The sequence below is a fragment of the Gossypium arboreum genome, chromosome 6, assembly GCF_025698485.1.
Source record: "Gossypium arboreum isolate Shixiya-1 chromosome 6, ASM2569848v2, whole genome shotgun sequence".
NCBI lineage: Eukaryota > Viridiplantae > Streptophyta > Magnoliopsida > Malvales > Malvaceae > Gossypium > Gossypium arboreum.
In genome coordinates this window covers 106,910,528-106,928,355 of record NC_069075.1, presented here as the reverse complement: position 1 = coordinate 106,928,355, position 17,828 = coordinate 106,910,528, and positions in this window count along the sequence as shown.

Here is a 17,828-nt window from a genome sequence, read left to right as displayed (position 1 = left end):
TAAAGAAAAAAAAGAAGATAATAGAAGATAGACGAGGCCTTATATTAGTAAAGAAATAGAAGAGAAAGAAAAGGGTTTAAAAAAGAAAAAAATGAAACAACTTAGTAGTAGAGAAGATACACGAGGAAGAAAAGGATTTGAAAGCAACATTAGGGAATAGATTAGATCAGAAAGTAGAGAAGAGAAAAGAGAAGTAAACAGAGAGTTTTGTTTAGGGTTTAAACAAAATAAAGGGATTAAAGAATAGTTATTATTTTAGGGTTTTGAAGGGAGCTGTCAAGTAATTTTTTTTAAAGGTATTTTTTAGTAATTATAAATGATTTGTTTAGTTTAGTGTTTATTGTGATTTATAGGTTATGAATATTAATTTTTGTTTTTATTTATTTATTTTAGAAATGTTTATGATTTATTGAGATTCAAATTAATTTTTGTAAGGTATTATTTTTGTCGGAAAGGAAAATTGTTTGAAAGAAAGTGTGCAAGTATGTTTCTATTTTATTTTTTAATCGGCATGTTTTTTGTTTGTTTGTTATTAGATGCAAATAACAACATATCGCCTAATAGGTTTATTTTGTTTTAATAGTTTCATTATTTTAACATAATTTTTATTTTTATGTAGGTAAAAGATGAGACCATTGAGTTGGAATTTATTAATAAGTTTATTATATCTTGATATAGTATGGTAAAAATGTAATGTGGACGAAATTGTTTAGTATTTTTATAATGATATTATTGTATGTTATTAATTGTATTATTTATTGTATTATATTTATGTGTTTTGATAATTATTTACAATGGACCACCTTAGAAATTAATTACCGAAATGTTGTGTTCGCCTCAACACGGAGTTAACTGTCTCTGCCAGGTTGGTAGTCATTTGACCATATCAAGCCTTGTTATTGAAACTTTGAGCTCATTGTCACAGCTCCATGGATCCCAACCACTATTGGGAAGGAGTATTCGTTTCACCTTGCATGTCACCCTCAAGTCTGGTCATCCTTTGCCTTAAAAGGTATGGCTCTAGCTCATACATTGTGTATGTATTAAGAAAAGATAAGTTAAGATCTCGAATTAATTTGTTGAAGTGTCAAGAACATTTAAAACATATGTTGAAACTAAATTTGACCCATTTTCACAACTTGCTTCCGCCAGTTTGCATTCTTGTAGTCTCTGTGGAAGTTTGCTGTGATGTGTCGGATGCAATAAATGGATCTCCATGGAACACCAAAAAACCTAATTGCGGCAATCATTCCCTTCCCTTTTATCAATTATGATGCAAATATTATCGTTTCTAACAACATACATTTGAAAGTTCGTTAGGTAGAATTCTTATGATTCCATGTTCTCTTTGTCCATGATGGAAAACGCTATCAAGAGCAAGTTCCGATTCCCATCTTGAGCAACTGAAATGAGTAAGATCTGTGTATATTTTTCGTATAGTCGTGTCCCATCAAGCTACACAATCGGCTTGCAGTGGAGAAATGCCCACACGTATGAATCAAACGTCCAAAAGATTCAGTGGAAAACTCTTCTTCCCAGTTGTAGTTGGTCGTTTGACTTGTAATAAGGTCATGTCTCCAACTCAATGATAGTCTCTAACACATACTCTCGCATAACGACTATCCTCCTCTGTAACTCATTGTACGATGCATCGCAATCTCCGTACAACTACTCCATGACAATCTATTTAGCTATCTATGCTTTTCGGTATGACACTCAGTATTGGAATCATTCTTACATTTCAACAATCAATACCGCAACAGAAATGGTTGGCATGTGCTTCACCATTGGCATAATGCATGTGTAGATAGTTTTGGAATCAAGTTTGCGGTGATCTTGCGCCATATGTATTAAAGTGCATGTGTAAGAGCCAACAAATTTTCAAATCTTCTACATTTGCAAATTTTGGATAAACGCAGCTCGTACACGCCAATTGCAGCCTTCTGCTAACCCCAACATTCCCCAATATACAATGTTGGTTTAAACACAACTTTATAATCAACCGACAAATTTATGCTGTACCACTTAATGGCAAATACGCACTCGTCCTTGATTGCAATTTTTTTTCCACAAAACATCCCTACGTCCAGAATCTGCGACCAACTGGTGAGTAGGTACTATATCGAGGTACTCTGGAACTCGAATGCATGTGTCGTATTGGGATTTATGTTCAAAATTTGTGCCTCGAGATCATTGTGTATCACAATGCCTCGATTTGGGTTCCCAACTAAAGACGTGTTAACATTTCCATCGTCATTCGTACATTTATCATCAATATCATTGGGGACCTTATTTAGATCGAGATCACTAAAATATTCAACACCATGATCAAAATGATCATTATTATCATATCTATCATCACCATTCGCATCGACCTCAATTACCAATGGATGCATTGTAAACGGGGACCCGAGTTAAAGTTCTCAGACGTAGGTGGAGCATTAAGATTGTTGATCCCGAGTACAGTTGCTCGCCTATCAATGAGAGCTATGGGAACCACCATACACGAATCTTGAACTTCATATTCTTCATTTAATGAAGTGAAATCTTCAACTGACTCCACATTAGCTAACTCAGCAAACAACTAAATCAGATCAGTTTGACAACTCCGATTCTGATAATAAAAAGTGATCTTTGTCTCCACATTTTCATCGTCTACAAGTTCCATCTTGGTGAATTTGATGGGATCTGAAAAACTAGAAATTTGTAGAATAGTTTAGACATCCTCCTCCTACAACATTTAACAATTTTTGCACTAATCATTTCCTTCATTTCATCAACTGAGGCATTTCTGTTAAATCTCATAGCTATTTGTTGGCGACATTCAAATATACATCCAATTTTTGTCGTCAAAATTACTCCATCAAAATAAACGCATGCGAAAAATTGATTATCCCTCTTTAATACTAAATTTGTAAAAATAATTAAATTTCTCAATATGCAATTTCAAAAAAAAAATACTCTCACAAAAAATTAAATAGTTGAAATTACAAATCAAACTGATAAAGAACACAATACCACAAATCCAAACAAATATTAAATTTTTCACACAAAAAATATTTACAAGTGCACCTTCAAACCAAATAAAACTACAAAATCAAATAAATATTTAGTTCTAAAACAATTAATTACAAAAAATATTAACAAATAACTACAAAATTAATTTTACCTTGAAATAACAACTTAAATGTTGTTTCCTCTCCTCCTTAAACAAAAAGAAAACAATTAAAAAAAATAACAATAAACACTACACTAAAAAATTAAATAATTAAAAAATTACCTTTAAAAAGCAAAGAATTTAGAAACCCCTAAACTAAACCCTAAAACACTTCGTTATCTCCTTTTTTTATCCTTTCAAACCCTCTTATTTCTCTTCTATTTCTCAACTAAGCTAAACCTTCTAAGTACACCTTTTTTTTTCAACACCTTAAAACTATTTTTAAACTACAAAACCCCATAACCGGTACCGCCTATCAGGAAGGCACCACCAAATCCCCACTGTATCTTGTATTTTTTACCAGTATGAAGCAATGTCGCCTCTACACCACCCTCAACCCTTAAAATATTATTTTCTTCTTAAACAGAAGGCTAATGATTGGGGTTGAAAATACAAGGCTGGTGTCGCTTCTATACCACCCTCAACTACCCACAACATACAATTTTGGTAAATAATGTGAGTGGAATACCATTTTGGTATTTTTTTTTGTTTATTTTATATTATTAAAGTAAAAAAAGCCTAATTTTGATAATTATAGAAAGGTGAATGTTATAACATTTGATATTTAAATTATATTTTTTAAGTTTAAAATTTAAACTATATACATATTAATATTATTAATTAATAAAATTTAAATAATATTTTTAATGAAATTTGTTAATATGGTTTCATTTATTAAAGATAATTTTCATTAATAAAATATGATTAATAAATCTATATGTAAATTTTAAATAGTTTATTGAATAGATATCTTAACTAAAATTTATTTTAATTAGGGCTATAACTAATTTCCTAAAAAGGTTGTTATAAAGAATTAATTTAATAAAAACATACCTCATAGCTTATCAGTTTTATAGCGAACTTAGTTGTTATAGTAAAACGTTGTGTATACCAAAACTTTCAATCATTATAAGCACTTAACTAATTAAGTCTCTCACTAGCTAAACTACATTCAAACTAATTAACTATAACCGAAATAAATTTGGAGAAGAACAAATACATTTATATAATGTGATACTCGAATTTGAGATATCAAAGTTTCCAAGAACTCAACCAATAAACCTTATCATTTAGTCAAAGCTTTTTCAACAAATAGAGCTCTCTTAAAAGAGGTTGAGGTAGATACCCAGATATACTTTAGAATTGAAGTAGATTTATCAATTTTGATATGATCTTGAAAATTTGATCTAATTAATATGATTCTAATCTTCATCAAATTTGATTTGTCAGTAAACTTCACCATGATGCAATGATCAAAAGGAAAAACTTTGTGTCGGGTCAACAAGTGTTATTTTTTAACTTCTACCTTATATTGTTTCTTGGAAAACTAAGGTCACAATGATTTAGGCCATACACTTCCAACCGTGTATTCGCCAATGAAGCTATTGAGCTCACAACGAAAGACGATCAACTATTCTTAGTGAATGGGGAAAGGGTGAAACCATACCTAGGGGGCACAATGGACACTTTAAAGAAGTTCAATACTTAGATTGTAGTCCTTATAGCGAAATAGATGACCAAATGATTGAGAAGGATGACGACACTGAAGGGTGTGTTGTCTTATTATCTAGGTTTAATGCTACCAAGGGCTTCCGTAATAATATTTTTTGTGTGCCATTGGCATTTGAACATTGTGTAAATAATTAAATTATTGGAGATGAGACTCTATTTATTTTTTCTTATTTTTAAAACTTATTTCATGTTTAGGATTAAGACCTAGTATAGAATTTTTTGTGTAGAAAAGAATTTTGGAGTTGAAAAACTAATATTTGTGTGCAAGTTACAGTGGTGTCGTGACTCCCAGCATAGGGTGTCAAGCCACCTTTGTTAGTTTCAGGGCAGGGCCTAAAACATTTTTAATGTTATGACATTGACCTGTTAGTGTTACGACAAGCAAAATAGACGCAAAGAAAAAAAATTGTTCAAAAGTACAAGGATGTCACTACATCAAGAGGTAGAAGTTGTGACACTAAAGACAATTTACTTCTAGTGTCGCAACACTATGCCCTTAATGTCGCGACACCCTTATCAGGTATCGCAAGATACTTGGTTTTAATATCGCGACCCTGTGTCTTTTAGTCTATTTAATAGCCAAAACACCCGTAAAACCACCCAATTCTCTTAGTTTTCAATTTTAAACTCTCCCAAATCATTTTCCTCTTTCTGTTTCTTTCAATATATGTTACATCCCATGCCCACCCGATTGTTTGATTTGGGAATGGAGCATTACAGATTGACCATTAGAAAAACATATTCTTCTTCTTTTTTAAAACCATTATCCATTTTGGCAGATACCCCCGTTATCAGAGTGGTATTCCACTAGTTTAAGGCTATGCTTACTTGGAAACATATTTAAAATGGTACCACACCATATTTAAAGATACAAGAAATAGTTTTTGGTGGCTTCTTAAACAACATTTATAAATCACAAATAACGATATGCCAACAAGGCTTCCGATCAACATTCGAAGTTTTCAAAATAATGATTCAATATAGATTAATGGTTTTAAAATGACAGTATCTAACAATTTTCCTAGCACCTCCAGCAAATACATATTACCCACAAAAATAAGAAGGCTCACAAATGGCTGCAAATCTGGCTGTATCTATAACAACCTGTTTTCCAATGGTGTCGAAAATAGTAGTTTTGGGACCACAAATCAAACAAGTGAAACAAGTGAGTTCGTAAATATTATTATTTAATATTTACGAGTCAATTATAATATTATATTATATTTTTGTTTAATATTTTTTGCAAATTGAACGAATACTTAAGTTCAAGTGGTTGTCCCTAAAGTAAAGTGATTTTAGAAAATGAGGTTTCGAGACCTCATTTTCATAAACCGAGCCATAAATATTATTATTAAATATTTATGTAGTTATATAGGTAAGTTAAAATTTGGTCTAGAAATTTTGGGGATTTGATAGTTAATCAAAGAAAAAGGACTAAATCGTGAAAGTAGCAAAAGTCAATCACTATTAATTTAAAAGGGTTAATTGATTATAAAACATAAGTTGATGGTTTTAAATAGTAAACAAACATTATTACTGTATAATGGATGACTGTGAACGAAAATAATATATATATATATATGTTGCTTTTATATTAAAATGTTAATTAATTTATAATAAAAGAATAGAAAAACATTGCCATTTTTTCACCATCTTCCTCTTAAAAACTGAATTCTCTATTGTTGTAGTAGGAAGCTTTTGGTCAAGCTTCAAATCTCTTGCATGGTATGTGTTTTGAGTCCGTTTTTAGTTATTTTTATGTTTTTGTTGTAGTTTAATCTAGCAAACATAGGGACTAATTCGTAAAACTATTAAATATTTTGAATTATTTCATTGATGACTTTGTGATATTTTTAAGGTCTAATGATATATTTATAAGCTTGGTTGTTAAATAGAACTATTTTGTAAAGTGATCTTGGTTAGTTTTATTTTTAAGGACTAAATTGATAAAATAATAAATTTAGCATGAAATTATTGTGAAATTTCAAAAATCATGGTTTGTATATGTATAAGTAAAAATTCGGCTAGCTCAGTTTTGGGCCTAATTGTTGTAATTGTAAAAGTTTCAGGTTTAGAAACTAAATTGAATAAAAGGTAAAATTTTAGGGTAAAAGTGTAAAATGTTGATAATAAGTTATAGAGGTGAATTTAAGTGTTTTGAAGTATTTGAATTTATTAATTGAATGGAAATATTATGTTCAGATCTAGAACCAGATCAGTTGGTTGATAACCATGGGAAAGGAAAAGTCGTTGAGTAGTCAACATTAAAGTGTCCATAGCTATTGTGATTAAGTATGTAACAGCCCGATTTTCAGTGATGACGGAACAGTTGTTTCAGGAAAAAAAATTTCTATCGTATCAATTAGTAAATATTATTTATAGAATATTATCGGAGTCATTAGAGTCATATTAAAATTTGGTTAAGAAATTTTAACTTTTAGATAGCTAATTAAGGAAAAAGGACTAAATTGTAAAAAGTGAAAAACTTAGTAATTATTGCATTTAGATGATTTAATAGCTTAATTAATAAATGTGGATGAGCCAAAAAGGAAATTATAGATGAGATAAAATAAGTGGACAGTCAAGTGTGGTTTTGATGAAATTTTAATTAATTTTAAAGGTTAAAATGGTAAATAAATATTTAATAAACAAAACAAAAACATGGAATTGTCATCTTCTTCCTAAATTCTTCATGTTCAACCAAATATCCATGGTCTTTTTGTAACATCCCTTACCCATGTCCGACACCAGAATAGGGTACGAGGTATTATCGGACTTAATCGTTCACAAACATGCAAAAACTGGGCTACAAAATTTCATTCGTATCAAAACTTTTCATACACATGCATAATGTCCCATTCATGGGCCTACGAAGCCCTAAACAAGCATTGAAAGTAGTTAAGGACTAAATCGAGAACCTTAGAAAGTTTTGGGAAAACTTAGAAAATTTTTCCATGGTACAAGGTCACACGCCCATGTAGACACAGGGACACGCCCGTGTCCTCAGGCCATGCAACTCTCTGACTATGATGTCAGCGAATAATTTGAACCACACGGCCAAGCCACACACCCGCATGCTAAGGCCGTGTCCCCCACACGGTTGAGACAAGAGACAGTGTCTCAACCCATGGGGCCAACACTTAGGCTATTTTCCAAGCCTTTAAGTTACCATTAATCCTTCACATCTTTATTTCCATATTACACAATTAATTCATGGCCATGACCATTTAGATTTGGTCATAAAACATTCATCATGCACATATGTCTTAATACCAATCATGCATGCCTTACAAGCATAATCACATCACAAGCGCTAGAACTTAGCATGGATAGATAGATTTACAAACCATAATCATTATAAGCCACAACTCATGGCCATATGTAAGTAACTCAATGTAAGCCAATACCTTTGGCTAATCATAATAACGGCTAACATAAAAACTAAGTCCCTATACATGCCACTCACACAAAAATGCTTAACATATATGGGTCAACACTTCAAAGGCGATGGCATGATAGTGTGATGCTGCCTCCGACGATCTCCAACCCCGAGCTAACCTGTCAACACTAAATAAAAGGAAAGGAAGGGAGTAAGCTTTATAGCTTAGTAAGACCGTATGAAAATAATAAGCAATTTATCAACTTGCTTCTCTAGGTAATACAACCATATTTGTACTTTTATTTATGTTCAGGTCAAGTTGTTTTCTCGATTCATAGCTATTAAATTATTTATATCTGAAGCTACGAAACTCCAAATTAAGTTCTGCTAATTTTCCCTAAAACTAGGCTCACATATCTTCTTACCATAAAATTTTCAGAATTTTTGATCCAGCCAATAAGTACAGTTTATTCTTTAAAATCACCCCTATTTTGCTGTCCTATAGTTCCGACCCCTCTTCACTAAAAATTAATTATCTCCTCATACGGGATTCAGATGATGTTCCATTTTGTCTCTTTTGAAAAATGATTCTAAGCATATAAATTATAACCCTTGATTATTTTTGTACAATTTTTAATGATTTTCCCAAATCGGAACAGGGGATTTCAAAATCATTCTGACTCTATCTCACAACAATTCAAATATCTCATAACATGGACTTCTTTTGCTTACACCGTTTCTTTTATATGAAACTAGACTCAATAAGCTTTAATTTTGTATTTTATTCAGCCTTAATTTGATTTCCATAATTTTTGGTGGATTTCTAAATTCGGACTGTTGCTGTCCAAAACTGTTTCAATGCTAATTTTACCTCTTCATAATTATCTTTAAATAGGCTTTTATGCCAGTCAATTTATCTTTCCATATTCATTAGGCCACAAGGTGAAGGGGTAAACATATCATGTCCCAATTAAATTTTACCTAAAAGCCTCATACATAATCATCAATCAATTTTACGACATAATTACCCGCCATAGGTATCGACCTACTATCTACAAGGTCGTCACAAAGCCATTTTCATAAGTATGACTTACTCATTGACATTCTTACCAAAAGTCCAATATGCATCGCTAATGAATTTTTTAGTACATACATGTACCATTTCAACATGATCATAAACATAACTGACTCATTTTCATAGCTAGAACTTACTCGTATCATTCTTACCATCAGGGCAACATAACTAGACTCATATCTCATGGGTTCGGATAAGAACTTGTACCACTCACAACATGATTATATCCTTCTATATCATTATCATGAGCCTTAAAACAACCCGTGAATCCTTTTGGAATACTAATGGATATTCGATAAGCCTCACACAATAGGGTGAATTGTTGATGCCATGTCCCAGATGTAACAGCCCGTTTTTAGGGTTAATCGGAACAGTGGTTTCGGTGCCACCAGATTCGACGAGTAGGTTTGTAAATATTATATTTAATATTTATGAGTTAATTGTGATTTCAAAATTTTTTTTGATATTGTGATTTTTATTTTATAAACGATTTATTAAGTTCAAGTGGTATGACCCTGAGGTTAAGTGCGTTTAGAAAATGAGGTATCAGGACCTCGTTTCTATAAATCAAGTCGTAAATATTTTTATAAATATTAACGAAGTGGAAATAAGATGGTATTAAAGTTTCGTTGAAAAATTTTATCGTTTCGATAGTTAATTAAGCAAAAAGGACTAAATTGCGTAAAACGCAAAAGTTGCATGCTATTAGAAAAAGGTGTTATTTGGCTTTGGCTTTTAAAGTGAAGGTCCTCAAATGGTAATTAAACCATTTGAATTGTGAGTGGACATGTTTGGTCATGCATGAAATATTTTAGTGGTTTTACATTAAGGGTAAAATTGTAAATAGGTTATTAAAGGCTAATTAAATAAATAAGACATGAAAATGCATGAAAAGTTCATCTTTTTCAGCCGAATATGAAAAAAAAGAAAGCCATGGTTGTTTTTTTAAGGTTCGGCCATTCATCTTCATGCATGTAAGTCCGTTTCGTCTCGTTTTTTGATAATTTTTACGTTTTTGAGATCGTTGCTTCGTAATCTAGCTAGTCCATACCTCCGATTTCAAAATTGTTAAAGTATTTGGATAATTCCATTATTGAATGTTTGATTATCTTGATGTTTAATGATAGAAAATAAATTTTTGATGTTAGATTAATGAGTTTTGTTAAGTGAATTTTAGTAAAAATGTCAATTTTGGACTAAATTGTGAAATATGATAAATTGTGAGGTAAAAGTGTGAATAAATAAAACGTGTGGGCTGCTAGGGACATTGGTGATATTCGGCTATAGTAGGATTGTGCTCAATTTCATGAATTTGCATTTTTATGATATAGGGACTAAATTGTAAAGAAGATGAAATATCAGGGGTAAAAATGCAATTTTTCCATAAAGTGATTTATGGGCTATTTTGATATCATGAATATTTGGCTAAGCTTAATTATGGTTAAAAATGGTTAATTTGCATGTTTTGAGCTCAAAGACTAAATTGAATAAAAGTAAAACTTTAAGGGCAATTTTGTAAAAATGTTAAAAATGACCAAATTGCATGAAATGAAGTGTTTTACTGTCTAAATTAATGTATTGAATGAAATTATTAATATAGATCAAGATCGGGAGGAAAATCAAGGAAAATGGGAAAATTATCAAAATGCCCCTAAGCTTTGGTATCTCTACAACTTAGCCAGGTAAGTTCGTATGTTAATAAACGTATTTAAATTGTGTTATAAATACTTGTTTATTATCATTGAATTGTCATGAATATCGAATGATTTAATACGAGCAAGAATCAACAAAGTTATGACATCCAAAGCCTGCATTTAACTTTAAGAATAGTATAGGATACAAATGTCATGACATTAGGTTACCTGATTTGACTTCGTAAGATCCTGTGGGACAAAGGGCATCGATATATGATAAATGTAAGACCATATCTAGGATATGGCATTGTACGAGCTATACGTGATTACCGTGTATCCTTAACGATTCCGAATGATTAAACGGGAAAAGTCAAGTCAAGAAAGAAAGTGTAAGTCTTTAAGCAATTAAACATCATTTATATTGAACGTGACTTTGTTTAATATGCTATTTTGGAATCTATAAATTCATAAAAGAGCTAGTCGAATGTGTTTAAAAATAGAAATATTGTATTTGAGTTTAATTGACTAAGTTATATCATTGAAAGTTCGAATAGTCGATATGAAATATCTGAAGTTTTTGTTATATGAATTGTGTACGAAACAGTTTTATAATAGTGATATTCAGGCTTTAAGCCTAGCAAGCATTGTGCTAGTGAATGTAATTGGGCTTTATGCCTAGCAGGCTTATTGCCGGTGAATATAAAATTAGACTTTAAGTCTAGCAGGCCTTGAGCCAGTGTGTAATTCAGGCTTATACCTAGCAGGCTTTATGCCGGTGAATTATTAAAAATTTATGCTTAGAAGAATTCATGCTGATATGGTATTTGAATTCATTAAACGAGCTAAATGGCCAGGTATGAATAAACTTATTATTTATTTAATATAAGGTAAGTAAGTAACATGATGATTTATTACAAATAATGTGTGATGCAAATGAAGTATATATGTGATTATGGAATGTGTATTCAGTTTTATGATCAAATGATATGAATATTTTAGAATTTGGCTTGTGAATATGTGTATACAAGACCATGTATATTCGGCCATATGGATATTTCGTGTACGTGATGTTATAATATGATTTTTGAACTTGTGTATATGATTGTCGAGTTATATGAAGTTGAAAACTTATGAATGAGGACATGAATAATTTGAAATTAGTTCATGAATTGATGCTTTAATTGTTAAAGATTTATCTAATTCGAAACTGTTATATGAATGTTATGATCATTTTAGACTCATATACGAACTTACTAAGCTGTGAAGCTTACTTTGTGTTATTTTTTTTTATGTTTTGTAGTGTTTCGGATGTTTTCTCAGGTTGGAAGTCAATGGAGATCGTATCACACTATCCGGTTATTGAATTACGGTATTTTTACACTTTGAGGCTTGGTTTATGGCATGTATAGGCTAGTGTTAAGATGATATATTTTGTTGTGATTTTAGCCATGTGATTTGGCTTATAAAGGTTGGTGTGTATTGGCCATTTAAGTTGGCCTAAAGTATGTGTTTGATAAATGACATATGTGATGTTTATAATGCTTTTGTGTTGGCATATTTTAATATGAAGTATAAATAATGAATTGATATGTCTGAGAAGCATGATTTAGGTGATGAAAGATTGAGAATAATACATAAGGAAGATATGTAAAATTTTTTATAATGATATGTTGTTTTGGATATGTTTAAGATTGAGTTTTGAGTAGTGATTTGGTTTGTGATATAATGTTTTGATTTGTATACGAATTTGCCATGTTGTAATTGCTTATGTGTGTTTTGAAATGGCATGAAGTGTGGTATTTAGGTATGCTTGTGGAGGGTGAGAAATGTGGCTTTAACCAAGCCTATTTTCATTCAACATGGCTGAGTACACGGGCGTGTGGGTTGACCGTGTGTGTCACATAGCCTTAGTACACAACCGTGTGTCCCCTAGGTAGCTTCTCAAATTAAGTCAGTAGACCCTACAGACTTGACACGGCCTAGACACACGGGCGTGTCTTGTGGCCGTGTAAGGCACACGAACTGGCACATGGGCGTGTGGGTTGACCGTGTGTGTCACATAGCCTTAGTACACAACCGTGTGTCCCCTAGGTAGCTTCTCGAATTAAGTCAGCAGACCCTACAGACTTGACACGGCCTAGACACACGGGCGTGTCTTGTGGCCGTGTAAGGCACACGAACTGGCACATGGGCGTGTGGCCGGTCATGTGACCCAAGTCAGTATGCATGCCCTGTTTCCACACGGCCTGGGACATAGGCATGTCACTTGGCCGTGTGAGTGACATGTCCAACATGGTCTTGCACTGGCTCTCATAACATAGCCGATGCCATGTTCCAAACATGGTCTTACTCTGGCATACGAAATATGGCCGATGCCATGTCCTAGACAGTCTTACACTAGCTCACATGTCACCCCAAATGTCATGGCATGGATATCCAATATATTCCTCGGTTCAATCGGGACTCTATTACATTAAATTTCATCATGCATTTTCAATCATATTACGCAAAATTAATCATTCAACACATAAAAATGATAAAGTTACCTTACTTACGTACAACTTACATGTTTCAATGGAATATCATATTCCATCCAATTTCCAATGTATTCAATCATCACATAAATGTTATTAACATTTGACATCACTTTCTCATACTCAATATCATCAACATATAATTTAATACAATCATAGCAAGATAGATTTCAAGTATATTAACAATAACATGGATAACATGCTTATTTAGTCACACAGACTTACCTCGAATGAAATTTTGGCTAATTATTCCATTTTAGTCCATAACCTTGTACCTTTCGTTTTAAGTCCGAATCTCGATTTTCTTGATCTAAAATAATAAAATCCACTAATTAAATAATCATATTAACCAATAAATTTCATAATTTATGCTTCGAAAAATGACTATTTTGCCCCTAGACTTTCAAAAAATTTATGATTTTGCCCTTAGGCTCGTAAAACGATTTTTATCAAATTTTATCACTAACCAAGCCTAGCCGAATTCTTTTTATACTAGAAACAGTCCAAAATTTCAATTATTTCTCACACTTATCACTCATTTTATGAACTTTACAAAATGGTTCATTTGAGGTGTTTTCATGAAAATCCTTTCACAAAAGTTGTTTATTAAACAACCAAGATTCATTTTCTTTCACAAAGTTTCAGAAAATATTACAAATGCTCTCATGGAAATACCCTAGAATTTCAACCATTTTGCAAAATAGTCCCCTCATTAGCTAACTCATGCTACAAGGTTCCTAAAAATGCAAAAATCATCAAGAAAGGCTATATAAATCACTTACTTGCAAGGGATATAAGTGACTGATATTTTTGAGCTTTCAAAACCCCCTATTTTCTGGTATTTTCGATGGAGAAGAAGATGAGAAAAAGATGATATCATTCTCTCTTTATTTTATTTTATTTCTAGCAAATTTAGTCACCAAAACTCACCTAACTTTGATAACTTTCTTCTTTTTGTCTCTATGGCCGACCACCACTAATTTAAAGGCCTATTTTCACTTTAAAGACCCCCAATTATGGTTCTCTAGCTATTTAACACATTTGGCTAGCAAAACACATCTTTTGTCTTTTATGCGATTTAGTCCTTTTTCTCAATTAAACTCACAAACACTAAAATTAATTCACCAAAATTTTCATGCACTTATATAATCATGCTATGACACATAAAATAATGTTAAAAATAATTTCTCAGACCTCGAATTTGTGGTTCCATAACCACTGTTCCGATTAGGCCCAAAATTGGGTTGTTACACTTTTAAGCTTGGAGAATAAGCCAAATTCAATTCTTTGTCATGTGAGTGATTTCCTTAACCGATTTTTGTAGTTTTTATGTTTTTGAGATTGTTGCAATTAGGTCCAACTAGTACGTACCTTCGTTTTTGAATCTGTTAAAAATTTTAGAAGTTTCCATTGATGAATCTTGAATGTTTTTTATGATAAATATGTATTTGAGCTTTGATTGTGGTATTTGGTGATTTTGTGAAGTGATTTTTTGTTAGATTTTGATTGAGGGATTAAATTGTAAAAATGTTAAAATTACAAGGTTCGATAGTGAATTGATGTTTAATAGGGAATTTTTAAGGGCCTAGAATATTTTTCTATAATGTTGACTTGAGAAAAATGGTTAATTTGATAATTTTCGGGTTAAGGGACTAAATTGAAAAAGTTGTAAAAGTTAGGGTAATTGTGTAGATTTGAGAAATAAAAAGGTATACAATGTAAAGTGAATTGGAAGGTGAAATGTAAGCTAATAATTGAGAGATTTTACATTTTAGATCAAGTGTAACACCCCAAACCTGGCCTAAAAGTCTAGACCAAATCTAGGATGCTAAATTTGTCACCGAAGTGATCGTGAGAAAATTTTACAAAAATAAACCCCTTTATTAATTAAGAACATTTATTTCATAGCAAGCCAAAAACCAATAATCGTTTTAAAAATTCTATCCGAAAAGTTACTAGTCTAAAATATACGAATATAGCATATAATGAAAATCGTACCACGGTCTTATAAAGCTTTATAGCTCAAACTAAAACCAAATAGAAATTAAACTTATAGCCCATTCCTCCAAGACTGTCCGAGACCTCCGCGTACTAAGCCCATCAACAGAATCCAGAACTGTACATGAAAGGGGAAATAGAATAGGGGGTGAGCTACTCGAGCTTAGTGTGAGATCAAAACCCATTATCTACAGATCCAGAAACAGTTCAAAAATGGAACACACTTATGGAAATATTCAAAACCAATCGATATATGTATATATCAAACTTAGCGGTAGATGACAGTTGAGCATAACTGCCCAAAATCAAATACACATTATAAGTATTTTTCAGTCTTATAGGACACTTAGACACACACAGTCTCACTACCATTCAGTCATAGTATCAGTAATCCTCGTTCAGTCACAAGATTCAATCTAGTCAGTTAGATACGATCAGAGCATGCAAAGTTCATGTAGGGACACACACGTTCTTCTCAGTCAAACAAATCAATTAGATGCACATGAATGCAAATTGGTTATAAAAAGACCTACCCATCCTGCCAACACACCTCTCCATCCCTCATCACTCCTACAAGAGCTATTAAGCTCATCCAACCAATCACTCCATATAGGACCTCGAAAAGCCTATCCAGCCCTACACTCAATATGATGTCATCCCAGGTTGCCCGGCAACAATGGCTATCAGCATTGACCGTGACCCTTAGGGTATTGGGACTACCCTCAACCCTCTGGGTATTGGGGCTAACAATATGCCGATAAACTGCCAATCAAGTATATTACGCAGCAAAGCTAGCGTATAAGCTGTACTTTGCAATGCGGTAACCCACGGTATAGACATGCAGTATGAACTACCAAATCAGATAGTGGTACGTAGTGTAGCTAATGTACATGTGGCAGAGTGCAATGCGGTAATCTGCTATACCGATAGGTTGCAGTGAAACTGCTAGTTCAGTTAATGGTACGTAGCGTAGCTAACATACATGCGGTACAATGCAATGCAGTAATCCGCTATACCGATATCAGTAAAGTCCATGACCCTCAGGGTATTGGGACTACCCACGACCCTCTAGGTATTAGGGGCTAACAACAAGCAGATCAATTGCCAGTTCAGTTAATCTCAATCTCCCTTCTCTTCAAAATCCCACCCAAAACACTTTTTGCATATGAATATGTGTATGCAGTCAAACATACAGACCAGAACAAAAATTTTAGACAATCATTCAAAAGCAGTCACTCACATCCAGTCAACCAGTCACAGAATCAAACATGTGCACACTCATAACTCGGATTTAGTATTAAGCTTATCACACAACCAATCAGAAATACACATATATCAAGCCCAGATCGGAGTCAAAATTACCCTCAGTAAGGGTTAGTCGAGGGCTGGAACACACAGAGTCGCATTTGCACTTACATTTGTCCTAAAACCAAAATTTGACGAAAAAGTGCCACACTCCGTCAGTAGGTAACACACGGCAAGCAGTGACAGAGGCACACGCCTGCAGTGAAGCGTGGACATGGTCAGTGACCGCACTGTAACTCACCGGCCCGCTTTGAAAAATAAGGTGCAGGGCAGACACGGCCATGTGATGGTCTCACAGGCCCGTGTGCCTATTAGACACGACCATGTATTCTGAAACACATGCCCGTGTGGGATCCTTAAATCCCCAAATCAGCCACATGACCGTGTGAATCCAAATCTCTGAAACCCTAATTTCCAAACCCACACACCCATGTACCTAAGGGACACGGCCGTGTGAATTTTGAAAAATGCCCAATTCGACCACACGATTGTGTGGCACCTAATTTGGCCCAAAACCCTAGCTCCCAAATCCACACGACTGTCGAAGAGATCACGAAACCACCCTAAAACAATCCCAAACCCGCCATCTTAGCCACCAGAATCGTCCCTAACCTTTACTCTATCAACATACATCAGAAGTGATGATTTCCTATTACTTCCATCGACTAAAGACCTAAAACTAATGGGTTAGCATACAGTCAAGAAAAGCCAAAAGCGAAGATTCATAAAACAAATTAAATAGATAAGAACTATAGACAAGGTTTGAATCACACACTTGTTATACGATTGGAGAGGATGAAGGAGTAGCGTAATTTTAGTGGCCACAGATGAAATGTCTCCTAAGCAATCACAACAATCCTAAAAGAAAAGCCAGAGAAAACCCCCAAAAAGAAAAGAAAGAAGAACGTCCAAAAAGAGACCAGAAATAAAAATAAAGATAATAAAATCATAAAATAATTTATAATAAAATAAAATGAAATAAAAATAAGTAGCTGAATAAAAACTTAAAAATAAAAATTCATCCAGAGAGCGCACACAAGACTTGAACCCGGAACCTCAAAGTACACTAACACTTACTCAACCACTGGACCAGCAGGCCCATTCTGACACTAAAATGCACAACTTAACTCATGTGTGCAACCTTCTCACTGTCACCACACTCAGAACCCAGAAC